The sequence below is a fragment of the Protopterus annectens genome, chromosome 2.part0, assembly GCF_019279795.1.
Source record: "Protopterus annectens isolate FY-2018-M chromosome 2.part0, PAN1.0, whole genome shotgun sequence".
In the NCBI taxonomy this organism is placed as follows: domain Eukaryota; kingdom Metazoa; phylum Chordata; order Ceratodontiformes; family Protopteridae; genus Protopterus; species Protopterus annectens.
The window spans coordinates 14,457,878-14,474,431 of NC_056728.1; the positions used below are offsets into that span (position 1 = coordinate 14,457,878).

General features: G+C 38.1%; 1 protein-coding gene across 2 annotated transcripts in view; it reads right to left on the reverse strand.

The window, feature by feature from the left end:
- LOC122792925 (signal-induced proliferation-associated 1-like protein 2) overlaps positions 1 to 16,554 on the reverse strand; it is a 2,084,855-nt gene that overhangs the window by 1,123,257 nt on the left and 945,044 nt on the right. The gene's annotated exons all lie outside the window — the stretch shown is intronic.

Consider the following 16,554-nt stretch of genomic DNA (forward strand, 5'->3'; position numbering starts at 1 on the left):
TTCAGTAACATGCCCTAATATGCACAAGCACTAAAATAAAACATTTCCCCAAGTGACCCACTTAGTGATATGTCCAGATATGCACAAGCACTGAAATGAAACATTTCCCCAAGCATTTCTTTCAGTAAAGTATGCACAAGCATAAAAATGAAACATTTAGCTAAGCGACTCCTTCAGTAAAAATGTCCAGGTATGCAGAAGCACCAACTAAGCTCCCCTCGCATCTCCTTATTCTCCCTAAAAGCTGCTGCTTTCTGGCATAAATTCAGGGCTATTTACATAGTCTGTATGCAAATTAGTTCATTATAGATTCACGTCTATGAATCAAACTCATACGCATTAGTCTAAAGCCCATTAACAGCATAGTAGCTCTCCCCCTATCGCTTATGTGTTAATCATGTTATGCTTTTGTGAAAGAGGGCCGTGTTCATAAAAAGTCCTCCTCATTTCCGCGGTCATCCTGAAACTCCAGGATTTGTGTACCCACATATCGCCACTCTTCAGGGATCTCTGCTATGAAAACTCAAACCCCGAACTATGAATAACGCCCTTACAGTACTAATCTCTTAAGATTGAGATAACTAAATATCCGTACCCTCAACTGAACTACGAAGGCATTTCAAGATTATGTTAGATAACAAGTTATCCTTTGGCAGACATGTAGAAGAACAGGTTGTCAACATTCTAAAGCATCTAAGAGTATCCGTTAGACTGCCCCATCAGCTTCCTAATGAACTAATCAAAAATGTTCTAATTTCCACATGTCAAGTATGTCCTGCCTCTAGTCTGTCTACTGTCGCAACAAAATATTATTACACTTCAAACAGCCACAAACCAAATACTATGATTCATTCACTTACATAACAGGGAACATTACAGTAATACTGTGCAGAAAGACAAGTGGTTACCATTTGAGGCAAGAGCACAGTTTCTACAAAATAGTCTAAATCTACAAACTATTCAATGAAAGACACTGCCCAGCTTAAAAAAATACATTACTTTACTAAAGCCCCAGGTATAACCTAAGAAGTCAAGATATCTTGCAGCTACAAAGATCCCATGTACTGTAGGAACAACAGAAAGGGTCTGCTACAAAATGGCTTATGTTTTGTGGTATAATCCACCAGTGAATATACAGATTCTAGCAATGCAGCTTTCTTCAAATGCCCTTGAAAACGTACCTCAGTAGCAAATAAAAGTGGAATTGTTATAAGAAACCAGGTTAGACCTAGGAAATTGGTGCCTAAGTTATCTTATTAAAAATCACACTATACTCAGCAACGTGCAACTCTTAATGTTACAGAGAGAAATACCTATGCAACCAGTGTAACTCTAAATAAATAATGCTGGTATATCTGCATACAATGCAGTGGCTTGGGAAATAACATTCATGTAAAACCACAACTCTAGTTGTTACCAAAGTATAAATATCGGTTATATTGTAACATGAATGAAAGTGCTGGTCTGAAATGTGATTGCAAGATAATTTGTCTGTAAAAGTTGTTATTGCCTCTTGGGGCTAGTCACAATTGAAAAACAGCTTTGGAGCAATCAAAGTTTAAATGAATAAGCTGCACCATGTGTCTTTGTTTTGTGTGTGTGTGAGCAGAAGGTAGGGGTGCGTAATGCTGATCACTGTGTGCTTATTGTTGCTATTCGACAGCTCTTGCAAAAAGACTGCTTCACACCTGTAAGCATGACTGGAGTATTTGTGGCTTTCCTTTGTACGTGACTTCACTCACTGGCACCATGGTATTAAAAAAGAAAAGAAAAACTAAAATGGAACACAAAGTTTACAGTACTAAATGGACAGATAAATCTTTATTTGCAAAAGCAATATACTGTTTCCTTCAGCTGCAGCTTGAAACTAAAGCAATGAATCATGTATACCTTCTCTGTCATGTGTACAATACATAAACCCCCACAACCCATATGAAAGGCTGCTGATTATTTAATATCAGACCCAGGCTGACTACCTAGCATCCTGACACCTATTATATCACAAACACATGTCCTGCCACTATACCAGGGGGCCACTGTTGTGACTAACTAAACAGGGATGTAGAGAAGAGAGAACAGTGCATGTTAGTCTAAAGCCAGTGTAAAAGCAGTAGCAATGACACAGAACAGACAGAGCTTGTGAGATTAGTGATATATGAGCAGTATGGCATTCAGCAACCTATGCTTCATGTTAGGTACTGCAACTAGGCTTATCCAGTCAACAAAACAAGAAAATAATTGAATTTCCCTGCAAAAAAAGTTTTGTATGCAGAAAGTTAACTGCACTACATAAATGAGTCTTTGGTGTTTTACAAGTAACGTGTAAGAGTCGGGAGTCATAGTAGTGTTAATGGAACACAAGTACTGTTTGGTTTGAACAACTAAGGCAGTGATAGTGAGAATAACTGGCATCTACTTTTATTGTAGTGAAACTCACATGTAAGCTCAGATCCCCAACCGGATATGCAGTTAGATTCTCTTGCAATCCTACTGTTTACAGCCCTTTAAAAGAACAGTGTCTATACCTGGCTGAAAGCCAAGTACTTTATTACAGAGAGAGAATTAGTGGGCTAGCAGCTTTACAGCATTACACATCTGTTTGTTACTGTTTATAAAAGGGGTATGGCAGATTTCGACTGAGTGCTGCTTCCTAACTGGATACGATATGGTCACATGAGGATAAGATTCACACTGCTTCTTCAAAATGTACACTGAAAACAAATGTGCATAGTGAAAAGTGTAATATAACCAGACTAAGAAAGGACATAGTTTTGCCTTATGTTAGAAAAAGGATAACGGATATTAATGCATATATCAGAAGTCAGTAACAGCGTTCAGGGGCTTTAGGAACAAGTACATGTCTGCAGAAATCTGTGGATTTGAATGTCCTTAAAATAAATGACAGTATTATTTACTTAGGTTTATACTTAACTATCTGTATCTTTACAATATAAGGCTGACATGGAGAATTTTACAATTGGTAACATCCTGTACCAAAGTACAATGAAAGCAGAAACCCCATATTCATCTAGTTTTGGTAACAAAATAGAAGTACTCTGCACTGTAGTAATGTAATCAACACAGTTGCAGAAAAATGCTTTATATGGGGTGCAGAGTATTGCAAAGCAATTAGCTAGAATGAGGAAGGGAAGAGAGAGAGAGAGCGAGAGAGAGAGACAAACCTGGAAAAAACAGCAAGGAAGAAGAAGGTGCTGCTGGTGCTGATACAAGGGAAGGGTAGAAAGGAAGGGGGTAAAATGAAGAAAGGCAGTGCAATATGGGGGTACTGTGGAAGAAAACTAAAGAGTCATGACATCGAGCTAGAAAAGAACAGAAACTGTGTGAACTGATGTGCAGAAACAATGCAATACTAAGCCCTATCATAGCCAACATGCTTGCAGATAGGGAATGATTTTAAGTTTTTCCTTAACTATAGGAAAACTATGGAATATCCTGAAGCAGAGTACTTCCAAGTGTAGGATGTGCTGCATAAAAAGTAGTAGAAATAACATCCATCCATTCCTCTGAAACAGGGATAGAGGGAATGGACGCCCTGAGGAATGTGATACTGACTGATTCTCTGTAGTCTCATCTCAAACAAAGCAGTAGTGAGACTAGAAAAAGGCACTTGCATGATAAAACTGACATGTGTTCTTTGGGAACAGGTAGACAGCAATACTGAGACCTATCACAGATTACAGCAACAAAAAGATTCACTTTATTGGGAGTGCCCTGAAAGAAGGTGAGTTTACCTTCCCAACCATATGGAGGAAAAAAGTCATTATTCAAATGGGTCATAATAATTTCCCTGCCATTCAACTGTCTTGACAGCTGGCAGAGGGACTCCAAAATACATGAATAATTATGATTCTGTGTGTTGTGTTTAAAATAAATTTTTGTTTTATGTAACAGCCCATCAGTATTAGGGGTGGAGACAGGCAAAATCTGCTTGAATTTTATTTATTTATTTATTTTTATTTATTTAAGTTTGATGACCGGGGTAGTTCACTAGGCCAAGAAGAGCCCATTTTCAGTGGAGGCCCAGGGAGAAAAGCTCTACAATAACTGCAAGTTACATTTCACATGTTACAAAAGGACATAGTTCATACAGCTAATTAAACAGTTACAGATAAGCTCCATGATATTTGCAATTGGCTTGTCACAATGTTACAAAAATGAAAAGACATAATTCAATACAGAAATTTCAACATTTATATAAAGTGAATATTTTTGTTATAAACTCAACTGTAGGTTTAACATTTCAAAATATATAGCTACTAGCCATTAGCAGGTTGGGAAATATTATGCATGGAGAGGGTAATAGTATAATTGAGATTGGAGAGTATAGTACAATAGATATTGGAGAGAAAATTAGTTTTTGGTAGGGAGGGATTGTTTGGGATGGGATGAAGTAATAGTAGCCATGCAGGTAGCCATATAGGTAGTAGTTAACTTTTTAATGTGTTTTCGAACAGTATAAATCCAGCCTTCTATACATACATCCATCCATAACCTCTTTTCCCATTTTTTTGCACATGGGATCAGGGTGTCACTTCAACAGTGACAATAGCTGACGTATAAATGGTTTTATAAATGTTAAATATTTATACGGTTATATGTTTTATATGCACATATATTATTTTTAAATAACGAAGCCACTGTATCACACATGTTATGTAGAAGCCATCTGATATCATTACCCTCATCTTCATCAAGTGATTAATTGTCATTTAAAATGACAGTAGTAATTCTCTATATTCAGATGAAGTTGCCACTATCAAAATGTTGTACAGAGATAAATGTGCTTACTATAGAGTTTCTAATAAATTGGTCTAGAATCTCCTAACACATTTGCAGCAGTTCTTAACAATGATTTTATTATTTACTGCCTTACAAATCAGTTAGACACAGCAGCATGACAATGTTTCAATAGGAGGTACCAGATTGACCCAAACTACAGTTACTACCCACAGGACTAACTAGCACCTGGTTAAATACTGTCCTAAAACTACTGCCATTTCGCACATTGTGATTCACTAATGGCATTCTCAGTGTTACTTGATTAAAGTTGGCAACCAGTCTACAACTGTCGCACATATGATGCAGAAATAACCATCAAGTCAGGCAGAGCTCAACAGTAAAACTAAAGGTGTAACAACTTGTCGGCTGCAAAAAAAAATGGAATTTATGTTGTCCTAGAGTGACCATTCTGTCTTATTAAAGGGAATTTTATAAATGTTTCACATTGCTCCATGTTGTACCTCATAATACTGCATTGTTTTATTACTGTCCGATAAAACTGAATACACATAATGACCTCTTAGCGTACAGCCAGTTAACTATTCTAATAGCATAATTATGTACCATTACTGTGCTTTGGGTCTAAATCAGCTGTTGGAACTACATTTTAGTTAATCTTTGTTTTGTCACCAAGTCTTGCTCAGAGGTCTCCTTCCCCAGTTCCCAGTGAAAATGTAAAATACCCAGCTGGAAATTATCAGTAAGCATAACACAAACGTAAATAAAACTCCCATCAGAAATACTAAACTATGATTTGACAGCTATGACCAATTATACCTACATGATCGAATACTGAAATTACAAAGCAGTGATTGCCAGTTAAAACTGATGGACCCTTGTGATTCTTTTGATTAACCAGCTGTGACAGTAGACATTAAAATGACATACTGTGCTCCTTCCATGAGCTTACCTTGTCATCTGGTAATTCCGATGCCCATGTAATTTGACAGCCAGCAGACAAGCCCGTAATGTCCAATATGTGTCCAGATCAGTGAACATAAACCATTTTTAGTTGCTCCATTTAAACATAAGGATGTTCCAGTATAGCGTGTGGTACAACCCTCTGCTTAAGCCACTTTAAAAATTATGACACTAAACAAAATTAACCTACATGACAGGGCCAGTGTATGCGAGTCTGCCGTTCTACAGCTTTGCTTCTTCAGCTGTTATCTGTGCCCTGTCAGCTTCAATCAGTGCAGCTTCTACTGAAGAAAGCAGAAAAGGAGATCACAAGTGATGGAAGAACTCATCAGTACACAGATGTATATTTCCTCTGGTCTGCTAATGCAATCTCAACAATTAACATTGATGCCTACATATTTTCATCTTTGTGTATGTGTGTGTGTGTGTGTGTGTGTGTGTGTGTGTGTGTGTGTGTGTGTGTGTGTGTGTGTGTGTGTGTGTTAAGAGGATAAAACCATTCGGCAAAGATGTCTAAAAAGTATGCTGTCATCCAACTTTCAGATTGGCACATCCGTTAAATCCAGGAAAAAGAAAATCAGGATCTGTACAACAGAGTACTATGACTCCATTCTTGGAACAAATCCATCTCTTGCCGAGAGAATTCCTCTTAATGAAGCCACAACAGTTATGAAGCTAGAGAATATAAGAATACATCCATGCAGTCCTTGTACATATGCACACATACATTTATGTTTATATGTCTGTATTTAGGTATGTCTATGTGTATGCAAACATCTGTATGTGTAAGAATATATGTTTGTGTCCCTATGCATATGATGTATGTACTTGTGTATTTATGTATGTGTGTATGCACGTGTATATTTATGCATGAATGTATGAGTGAGTGTTATATACATGAATGCATGTGCATATACTCCGATATATATATGTCTGAGCACATGTAGGTTTGTATGTTTGTATATCTATGCATGTGTTTATATCCATATTTGCATATGTTTGTTCATATGAATTAACCTTATGCATATAGTAACCAAGGATGTATGTTTTTGTGTATGTATACATGATCACCATGATCATATGACTGCTATTTATATACGTGTATATATATATATATATATATATATATATATATATATATATATATATGTGTGTGTGTGTGTGTGTGTGTGTGTGTGTGTGTGTGTGTGTGTGTGTGTGTGTGTGTGTATATATAAATATATAATATATATATATATATTTATATATAAAATATATATATATATATATATATATATATATATATATATTTATATATATATATATATATACACATATATGGGTCTACCTGAAAGGACTGAAATGTCACATCATCAAAGACCACTTTATTGAGATGATATCACTAAAACCTCTAAACATTGAACACCCAGAACAGCAAAAAATAACCACTTAGCCACCATGGTCAACCTTGCCCTTTCCCCACGGTACTGCGACCTCGGACTTGGTATAGTAAGTTGGGGGGATGTGGGAGGCACAGCCCCTCACATTGTGGGGTGTGGGGGCAAGCCTCCACTCTGCTGGGTTTTATTTGATGCACTGATTGCTTTGTTGTCTTACTGCCCAAGTGTTCTCTTCCTGGGGTTACATTTTGCTGTTCCGGGTGTTTGATGTTTAGAGGTTTCAGTGATGTTGTGAAGTGATGTGCCTATGATGGTGTATGTATGTATGTATGCATGTGTTGGTACATGAGCACATTGAGTGAATTTGTATAAATACATGCATGTATCTATTTGGTTACACATTCATGCTAGTATTCCTGTGCATATACATATGTGTTCGTATGTGTGTGTGTATCTGTATGAATGCATTGTTACATATCAATACAACAAACACTTTTGAAATTGATTTTATGAAATAATAAACTCATCAAATCCTGAACCACTACAAAAAAAGTGAGCGTTCTTGTATTTTGCAAGCCTCCACTTCATCCCCTACATTGCACAGTTGTGACTAAAACAAAGGAAGAGAAAAAGTTACATGGAAGGGGTTAGGAAACCAGAAAGAATGGTTTGATGCAATGTATCTAAATAAATGTACTTGTGCCTGTTTGCATGGTGCAAAATAATTCATACTGGAGCATAATAACATAATACCTTAATAGCATAATAACATTTTTTGAGATACCAAAGTACACAGCTTGAGAGTCAAGAGTTTCTTGTCCTCGGTATATGGCTCCAAGTCATGATTAACTGTCACTAACCTGAAAACTATATATTTTGAGAAGGAATTTAGACTGTGATTTTTTGGGTGCTATTTGTTGTTTTACTGCATCATTAATTTCTTTAATGCCATTCTAAAAATGTGCTCATTTTCCCTTATTTTTGGTGATTTGGGTGACTGATTTAAGGCTGAGGTCCATACCTCTCAACTATCTAGATTTTTGCCACACATTTCTGGTTTGTTTCTCATAAATTGCTGTTTTCTGGTAAATCATTGGCAAATAATTGAGAAGTGAAGTCAGAAAATAATGAAAGACGTTTGAATTTCAGACGTCATACCTTTCATAAAATTCATGCTAATGCAAAACCTGTTCTTTTATCAACCAAGTTTGTAAGAGCAATATTTAAAATTGTCCGTATTTTTTGCCTTTGTTCCCCATTTATTTATGGCTTTGTCAAGATTATGAATAGGGAATTGTTAAGGAAAAGGATTCAAAAACTATCACTGCTGAGGTTTATATCTAAAACAGAAAAGCTTCTAGAATAATTTCACAAATCAAACAATAAAGACAACTACAGTATACAACTGACACTGATACACAATTATCACAGTATTACAGAAGGAAATATATCTTTAATACCCAGTACAAAAGTATTATGCAAAGTATTAAAGCAGAAAATATAGCAGTGTTGAACAGTAAATGAGAAAGTGTGATAGATTTTATTCAGCATAGAATAACAAAGCAGATAAATAGTGTTATATTTTATAGGATTGTAAGTCTAATGCATCACTTTGTCAAGTTTACAAGTCATTGATCAAGAATTCTGCTGTCATAATTCTGTGGTGATATTTTGTACTTTAAACATGCATATATGCACAAACATATAAGAAGAAGCTTATTCTACAAGACTAGAAGTTGCTATATCATTTATTGGTTATTGATATTTACATTTGGAGATAAGTGTCCCAGTCTTGTATTTGCTCTCCTAGTAGTTACATAAATACGAGATCAGATTGTGCCTTACAGACCAGGCAGAGGTCAAATCTAAGTACTCTGTTACAAAGAGAATATAATGGCAATTCCTGAGACCTTGACAAATGGTTCAAGTTATCCAGCCATGTGATTTCTCTAGTAAGGAATCAGTACACATTCTCAGGATGCTTCAGGCGGCTTGTCTGAAGGCTACAGATCAGAGCAGTGTATTCAATAACACAAAGCTTAAATCAGTGAGATATAAGGTGGTACAGTGACTACCCTGGAATGCTCAGGGATAGATTGGTTACAGAATATGGTTTTATAACTTTGATAGAGACACAATAATTAATCTTTCAACAGCCAAAGAACTCATTGTTTAATGGTGTCAACGCAGCAACCATCCCTTTCCAGATAATGTGAATGAACCTTTTTCCAGTGGCAACAGGCAATGGAGTGGACATGAGTCCAGGAAGTAGAGTTTGTGTTCTAGCAGCAGAAGTGAGAGTTACTAGATATGTTCCAGGTGGTATGTAAGTTATAAATTACGCATTCTTAAGCAATTAAAAAAATTCCAGAGTCTAAGTATTAGTGTCAGGTAGTCATGATTCAGGAATATAGTCTGATCATGATAAATATATACCCTAGGTCAGCAAATTCTTCTCTGTTCTTTCAAATGATTGTATTTATGTTATAAACATGATATAGTGAACTTATGTTCTCATGTGTAATAAAATGTTAAATATTCAGAAGGATTATGAATCTGTGTCTGTTCATCCTCTTATGATATACAGAAAGTATGCAAAAGAGTGTTTGGCATGTTTTTTCAGCCAAATAGTACAGTACACTAATAACAAGAAAAACATGCACTATTCCTGTAAATATTTGTAACCAGGAAAGCCATACCATCCTGTATTAAACAAATGTAGAAAATGTTGCTAACAGCCTAAAATTAAGACCCTATTTTCTTATGGTAGAAACATAGCTCATATGTTAGATCATCTTAAGTTTGTATGGCAAGTCAGTCAAGTTTTAGCTAAAGTTGATTTGAATAATGTATAAACATCAGTGTGTCATGCAGGTAGTTCACATGTTGTTAAATGTTTCTTGTTTCGTAGAGATTCTAGTGATTGCATGGTATAATTGTTGCTGTTTTGTTTGGAATTTTTTTTTCTGTTCTGATAGTTAAAACTTTTCATGGAGTACTACAAACAAACAATGATACTGAATGGCATTTATTATCACATGAATGTGAAGTTGTACTATCATTATATAGAAACATTTCTGTTTATATGTCAAAATTAATTACATTTTTAGGTGAGCAACTCAGAATGAATTTGGGATTTCCTTTTGTTATTATTAACAAAAAGATAATGTTCAGTATGACAAACTGGACCCCTCAATTTATCGAAAGTTATCACTAATAATATTTTTCTACTGCTGAAAGTGTCCGTCCCAAATTCCTTATTATATCATTCCTATACAGTGATTTTTAATCATTAAAACAATCTAAATTCATTAGAATAGCTATTGAGCTATGTGAATGTTTGCTCTCAGGAGATAATACATTCACATATATAATTGAATTCCTTGAATAAAGTGAATAGAATTAAAGGAAAAATAGGTCCTGCATCTTGATATTTAAATCCTGAGAAGTCACAGTGCAAAATAACATTTATTTCATAATAGAATGTGCCTTATTTTTGAATTATGGCAAAAATTATAAAAAAATGGTCTGTTACTACAGAATTCTATTCAGGACGGTGTGTTAAAAGTAATGACTTGTACAGTATCCCAAATTTACAGAATAGTTTATTATACTGAGGGTTATTACTTTTGCTTTCACCCACTTAAAAAAGGTCTTATATCCTCGTCTTTTTTCCTTATTTCAAACATTATGATGGATGCTACTTCTTACTTTATTAATAGACAAAAGCACTTACTAACAGGTCATTTTATACAGCAAACAGTAAAGGTGATCTCTTGCCTCAGCTCTCCTTCAAGGTGAAATGTTCTAGAAGGTGAGGCAGAGGGTGTTTGAATGTTGGAATGAAACCCAAAATAAAACATGTTTTAGTCCAGTTTGGAATGCCACCAATACGATGAGTGTCTGCTCAGTTTAGCAGTTTATATCAAACGAGATCAAATAATTTGGCACTTAACAGCCTGCCTCCCCAAAATGATAAGAAGCAGAGTTTGTTTTTAATATGATACACGAATACTTAGAGGAATGAAACCAAATTACAATTAAAATGTTAATAGTAAGGAACCTTCATCTTATCCTTCTTAAATCATGGGTTTTCACTGAGTGGTCCATTTCAATCTCACTTCCCAAAGACTCAAATTTATACCTAGACTCATACTAGTTTATGTACCCACACTCAGTCTCATACACAGACTCATACTAGTTTATGTACCCACACTCAATCTCATACCTAGACTCATACTAGTTTATGTACCCACACTCAGTCTCATACCTAGACTCATACTAGTTTATGTACCTGCACTCAGTCTCATACCTAGACTCATACTAGTTTATGTACCTGCACTCAGTCTCATACCTAGACTCATACTAGTTTATGTACCTGCACTCAGACACAGACTCATACTAGTTTATGTACCTGCACTCAGTCTCGTACCTAGGCTCATACTAGTTTATGTACCCATAAAACACTCAGTCTCATACACAGACTCATACTAGTTTATGTACCTGCACTCAGTCTCATACCTAGGCTCATACCAGTTTACATATCCACACACTTAAACTCATACCTGGACTCACACTAGTTTACATACCCATATCCACATTCATAGGATCATAGGTTCATAGGTAAGTACTAGGCTATCTGCCCGATCTATCTATAAGACAGGCATCTATAAGCCTAGCCAGAATGAGTTGGCTTTCACCCTCCTCCTTAGATTAGTTCTCTGTGCCTCGGTCCAGCAGGGCCATTAGTTCCCTGTGCCTCTGTACAGCAGAGCCATTGCACTGATCCCGGGGGTAAATTTTCTGTTTCCCATCCACTCATCAAGGTTTCTCTTGAAGAGTGTTAGTGAGGGGCTCTGCCTAATGTAGATTGGAATCCTGTTCCAAAGCATGGGGAGTCTCTGGGACAGGAATATATCCCTCCAGCATGTCCTATTTATCATTGTGGTGAGGTTTAGATCCCTTAGACCATGTGGCTCTTGGGGATTTGTTTTTTTTTAGGTGAAGCATGCCCATCAATTCTGGGTTGGACATGGCGTTGTATGTCAGGCAGAGATCACCTTTGAGTAAGCGGTATGCAACCGAGTACAGCTGGAGTTTCTTCATTCGGGCTTCATAGGGCATATGTTTGAGGCCAGTAATCCTCTTGGTGAGGTACTTCTGTGGTCTTTCCAACTGTTGCAGGTGTCTTGTAAGGTACATCCCAAATGGGGCATTGTACTCTATGAAGGGTCTGATGAGTGATGAATAGAGGGGCACAATAACATCTTTTGTTCTAGATGTGAACCCTTTTGTGATTAGGAGGGCCACATAGAAGGATTTTCTAACCATCATGGCAATATGATTATCAAAGGAGAGATTACTATATACTAGGGTCCCCAGATTCCTTATTACATTTTCTGTATTTAGGAGACTACCATGGATGTGGCAGTTCACGGGTACTTTGTTTTTTCCAAAGGGGATGACTATGCACTTTTTGACATTTAGCTTGAGGCCATGATTTTGACACCAGGTATACGTCTCAGTGAGACCCTTCTGGAGGATTTCTGTATCAGCTGGAGAGTCAGTTATGGCCCCCAGTTTGCAGTCGTCTGTGAACTTGGTCAGCCATAGTCCTCCTGTGCTTGCCTGTACCTCTGAGAAGTATATACCGAACAGGAGGGGTCCCAGGACTGAGCCCTGGGAGACGCCACTTGTAACTGGTTTAGAGTTGGACCTAGAGCCTGCAACTCTCACCGTGTGGGTTCTATCTGTGAGCCAGTTGGCAACCCATCTCGTGATGTAGGAGTTTATGTTCAGGCTGGTGAACTTGTCTATAATACCTGAATGGGGAATGGTGTTGAAAGCCTTTGTGAGGTCTAGGTAGGCTTTGTAGACCTCCTTTCTCTCATCAAAAGCCTTGGTAACTGTCTCAAAGAAGTCCACCAGGTTTAGGAAGCATGATCTGCCCTTAACAAAGCCAAACTGGGTAGGGTCCAATGTTTGAAGGTCCTAATTTCTCTGTTAATGAATTCCATGATGATACGCTCCATAGCCTTGCAGACCAGGCTAGTCAGGCTTATAGAGTGATAGTTCCTGGGGTCTGTTGTGGCTCCACCTTTGTGGAGTGGGATAACTGTTGCTGTGCGCCACTCTATTGGTACATAGCCTGTAGAGAGGCTGAGTTTGAACAGTGTGTTTAGGTGAGGGGTTAGTTCATTTTGGAGCTTGTGTAAGACACAGCCTGGGACACCGTCTGGTCCCATTGAAGCTGTATTTTTGGGTTTGGATCGACCTGTTTTAACCTGTGTGTCAGTGACCACTGGGGCACTACATTCTTCTGGTATGGTTATGGGCCCTTTAGGAGGTGAGAGGGGGTGAAGTTTGCACAAAACCTGTCTGCCAGAATGTTGACAATATCAGTTGGTTCAGTGTATTTTGTGCCATTCTGCACTAACTCAGAGCAGATCTGAGAGTTTCCACTTAGGTTCTTGACATAGCTAAAGAATGCTTTGTGGTTATCTTTGGAGTCCTTGGTAATTTTTCTTTCGAAGCTAACCTTGGATGATTTTATGAGGGATCGTAGTTTCTTGCTGATACTGATCAGGGATGTCTTTCCTTCTTGGTATTTTACTCTTTTCTGTACTAATTTCCTCCTTCTGTTGTATAGCTTGTTTATGGCAGGGGTCCACCAGACTGGTTTCCTTTTCTTGGAGGAGTGGGTTTTGGTTTTGCTTGGGATAGCATGATCCATGCATTCTTGCAGCTGCTCATAGAGTGTCTTTGTAAGGGATTCAGCAGCTTGGACAGAGTTGTTCATTAGCATGGGGGCTGTGAAACTTTCCATCTCGGTCTTAAGTAACGTGAAGTTTGCTTTTAAAAAGTTTTTCACAGTGGTTTCCTTGATTGGGGGTGGGGGCGGAATGTGGATATCCAGAGTGATTAGTCTATTGTCTGATCTAACCAGCGAGGGTTTGACCTCTGGTGTAGAACACCATTCGCCCATGTTGGTGATGACAAGGTCCAATATGTTGTCACCTCTGTTGGGGGTGTTGACCAGTTGATCCAGGGCATTCGAGTTTATAAATTCTAGGAAGCATTGGGCAAGGGAGTTAGTACTTGAGTAGTTCTCCCAGGTAATGTTTGGGTAATTGAAATCACCCAATATTAGGGCATTTGGTAGGACCTTCATATTTTCTACTGTCTCCAGAAATGCGGAATGGGAGTCCTGGGTCATGGTGGGTGATCTGTAGCAAGCTACAATTTGAAATGCAGTTTTGCCCATTGTTAGTTACACATGGATGATCTCTGCGGCATTGTGCTGTGCCACTAACCTGGAAGTGTGGGTATCTTTGATGAATATGGATACATCCCCACCTTTTGTGTTTTGGTCCGGGTTTTGTGACCGAAAAGTATGGTATGAGTTATAGCCCGGTAGTGCTGGGGTGCTCTCTGGTGCCTTAAACCAGGTTTCTGTTACTGAACAGATATCAATGTTCTCCATACTGAGGAGAACCTTGAGTGCATGTATTTTGAGGTTTAGACTTCTGGCGTTGAGTAGCATTACCCTCAGTTTTTGGTTACATGTGCTATTTACTGTGGTCGGTTTGTTTTTTGAGCCTTGCCTAAAAAAGGCACTATGGGGGTGGCAAAAGCCTTGACCAGTATTCGAAAGCCTAAGGGTGACAGGTGCAAGCCATCTCTTGCGAAGCAACGTGGCCTTTTGAGCATGTCATCCCAGGTGGACATATACTGGATACCCTTTGAATGACACCAGAAACTTAGCCAATTGTTGAAATTGATAATTTTTTTCTTTATTCTGTGGCATTATTCTTGGTGAGGGCAGGATGATACTCAGGGTCAGGGTCATACCAGCCTGGGCTACGTGATCAGAGAGCTCTTCCATGTCTCTTTTCATGTAGTCCAGGGAGGTATGTCTTAGGTCATTCACACCAACATGGACAATGACAGAGTCATATTTGTACTTGTTTTGGAGTGACCCGAGTGCTTGTGTTATGTGGCGGATCCTGGCGCCTGACAGGCAGCTAACTGTAACCTTCTCCTTGTCCAGCCTAGTTAGTGGAACATCAGTGTGCCTGACTATAGAGTTGCCTATTACTAGGTGTGTTGGGTATGTTATTTTGCCTTACGGGCTGTGATTGTGTGCCACAGTGATTATGTGAAGTATGTGTTTCATGGTTTGTGATGGGGTGTGGAGGTTGCTTGGGTGACTGCTTTGGAGGTCTCTGTTGCTTTTGCAGATTTTTATTTAGAGCCTTCGAGTATGTTTTCATGTATTTATGTGTGTTATTTGCTGGTGTTGGTTTAGTAGGTCTATGTGAGACTGGTGGTGTGTTGCAAGTATTTTCCTTCTCCTCTTGACTGTCAGTTCCAGTCCTGGGTTGAGAGATCTTTGCCTCCAGTTTGGCTGTATAATTGCATCTCTCGCATATATTAGAGTTTGGTGGTAAGAGGAGAGGGTTGTCTGTGTACATGAGGCAGTTGTAAGATTGCCTCAAAATGCCCAGATTCACCAGCTGGACTGGAGATTATACCTGAAACTGCCCTTTGGACATGCTTGAATAGGTAAAGTGAGCTGTTTTACTGATTGGCTGGTAGAGACAAATAGAGAGCCTTGTCCTTCTGGACAGTATAGTGGGTCTAGTGCTAGGGTTAATTAGTGCTTGCTATGAGTTTTGAGCAAGTGCTGGGCTGTGAAAAGAATGGTTTGAGTGCTTAAGTTGAAAGTTTGTCTAGTTCCAAGGGAAAAATTGAAGAGCAGACTTTGTGGAGCTGGGAATACTTTAACCCTAGCTAACCGGCACTGCCCAGTGCACAAAACTGTGCAAATGCAGTTTTTATAGCAGGGAAATGAAAGAGATAAAAATTAGCCCAAAATGGCCAATAAACCACTAACTTCTGGGCTACAGCAAACACGGCACACACATTTCAGAAAGAAACAGATCAAATAAGCAGGCACAATAAGCCTTTAACCAGAAATTCCCAGCTCAGAAGGGCAGAATCTAGCCTCTCCTCCCACAAGAGTACAGACTACAAACCTTCTTAATGTAAAGTAACTGGCCTGAAGCCCAAGTGCTTAAACCAGTTCTAATGTGCTTTTAGAATAACAGACACTGAGCCTTCAATCAGCAATTCCCAACTTAGAAGGATGTAAGCTACCTGTCCTGCCACAACAATGCAGTCCACAAACCTTCTTAATGTAAAACAACTGGTCTGAAGCCCAAGTGCTTAAACCAAAAGGCTTAGAACAACAGTTACAATTTAATCAGGCTACTACCAAGCAGTAATAACTGCAGCAGAATAATACAATTGAGTACTTTTAAGAAGCACAAGCAAAATAAGGTAATAAAGTGGGAAAAAAACACAATTACAGTAAGAGCAGATGAATAAAGTACATTTTTTATAAAAATAGAAAATGAGCAAACTGATTTAAACAAATTACCCAATTAACCAG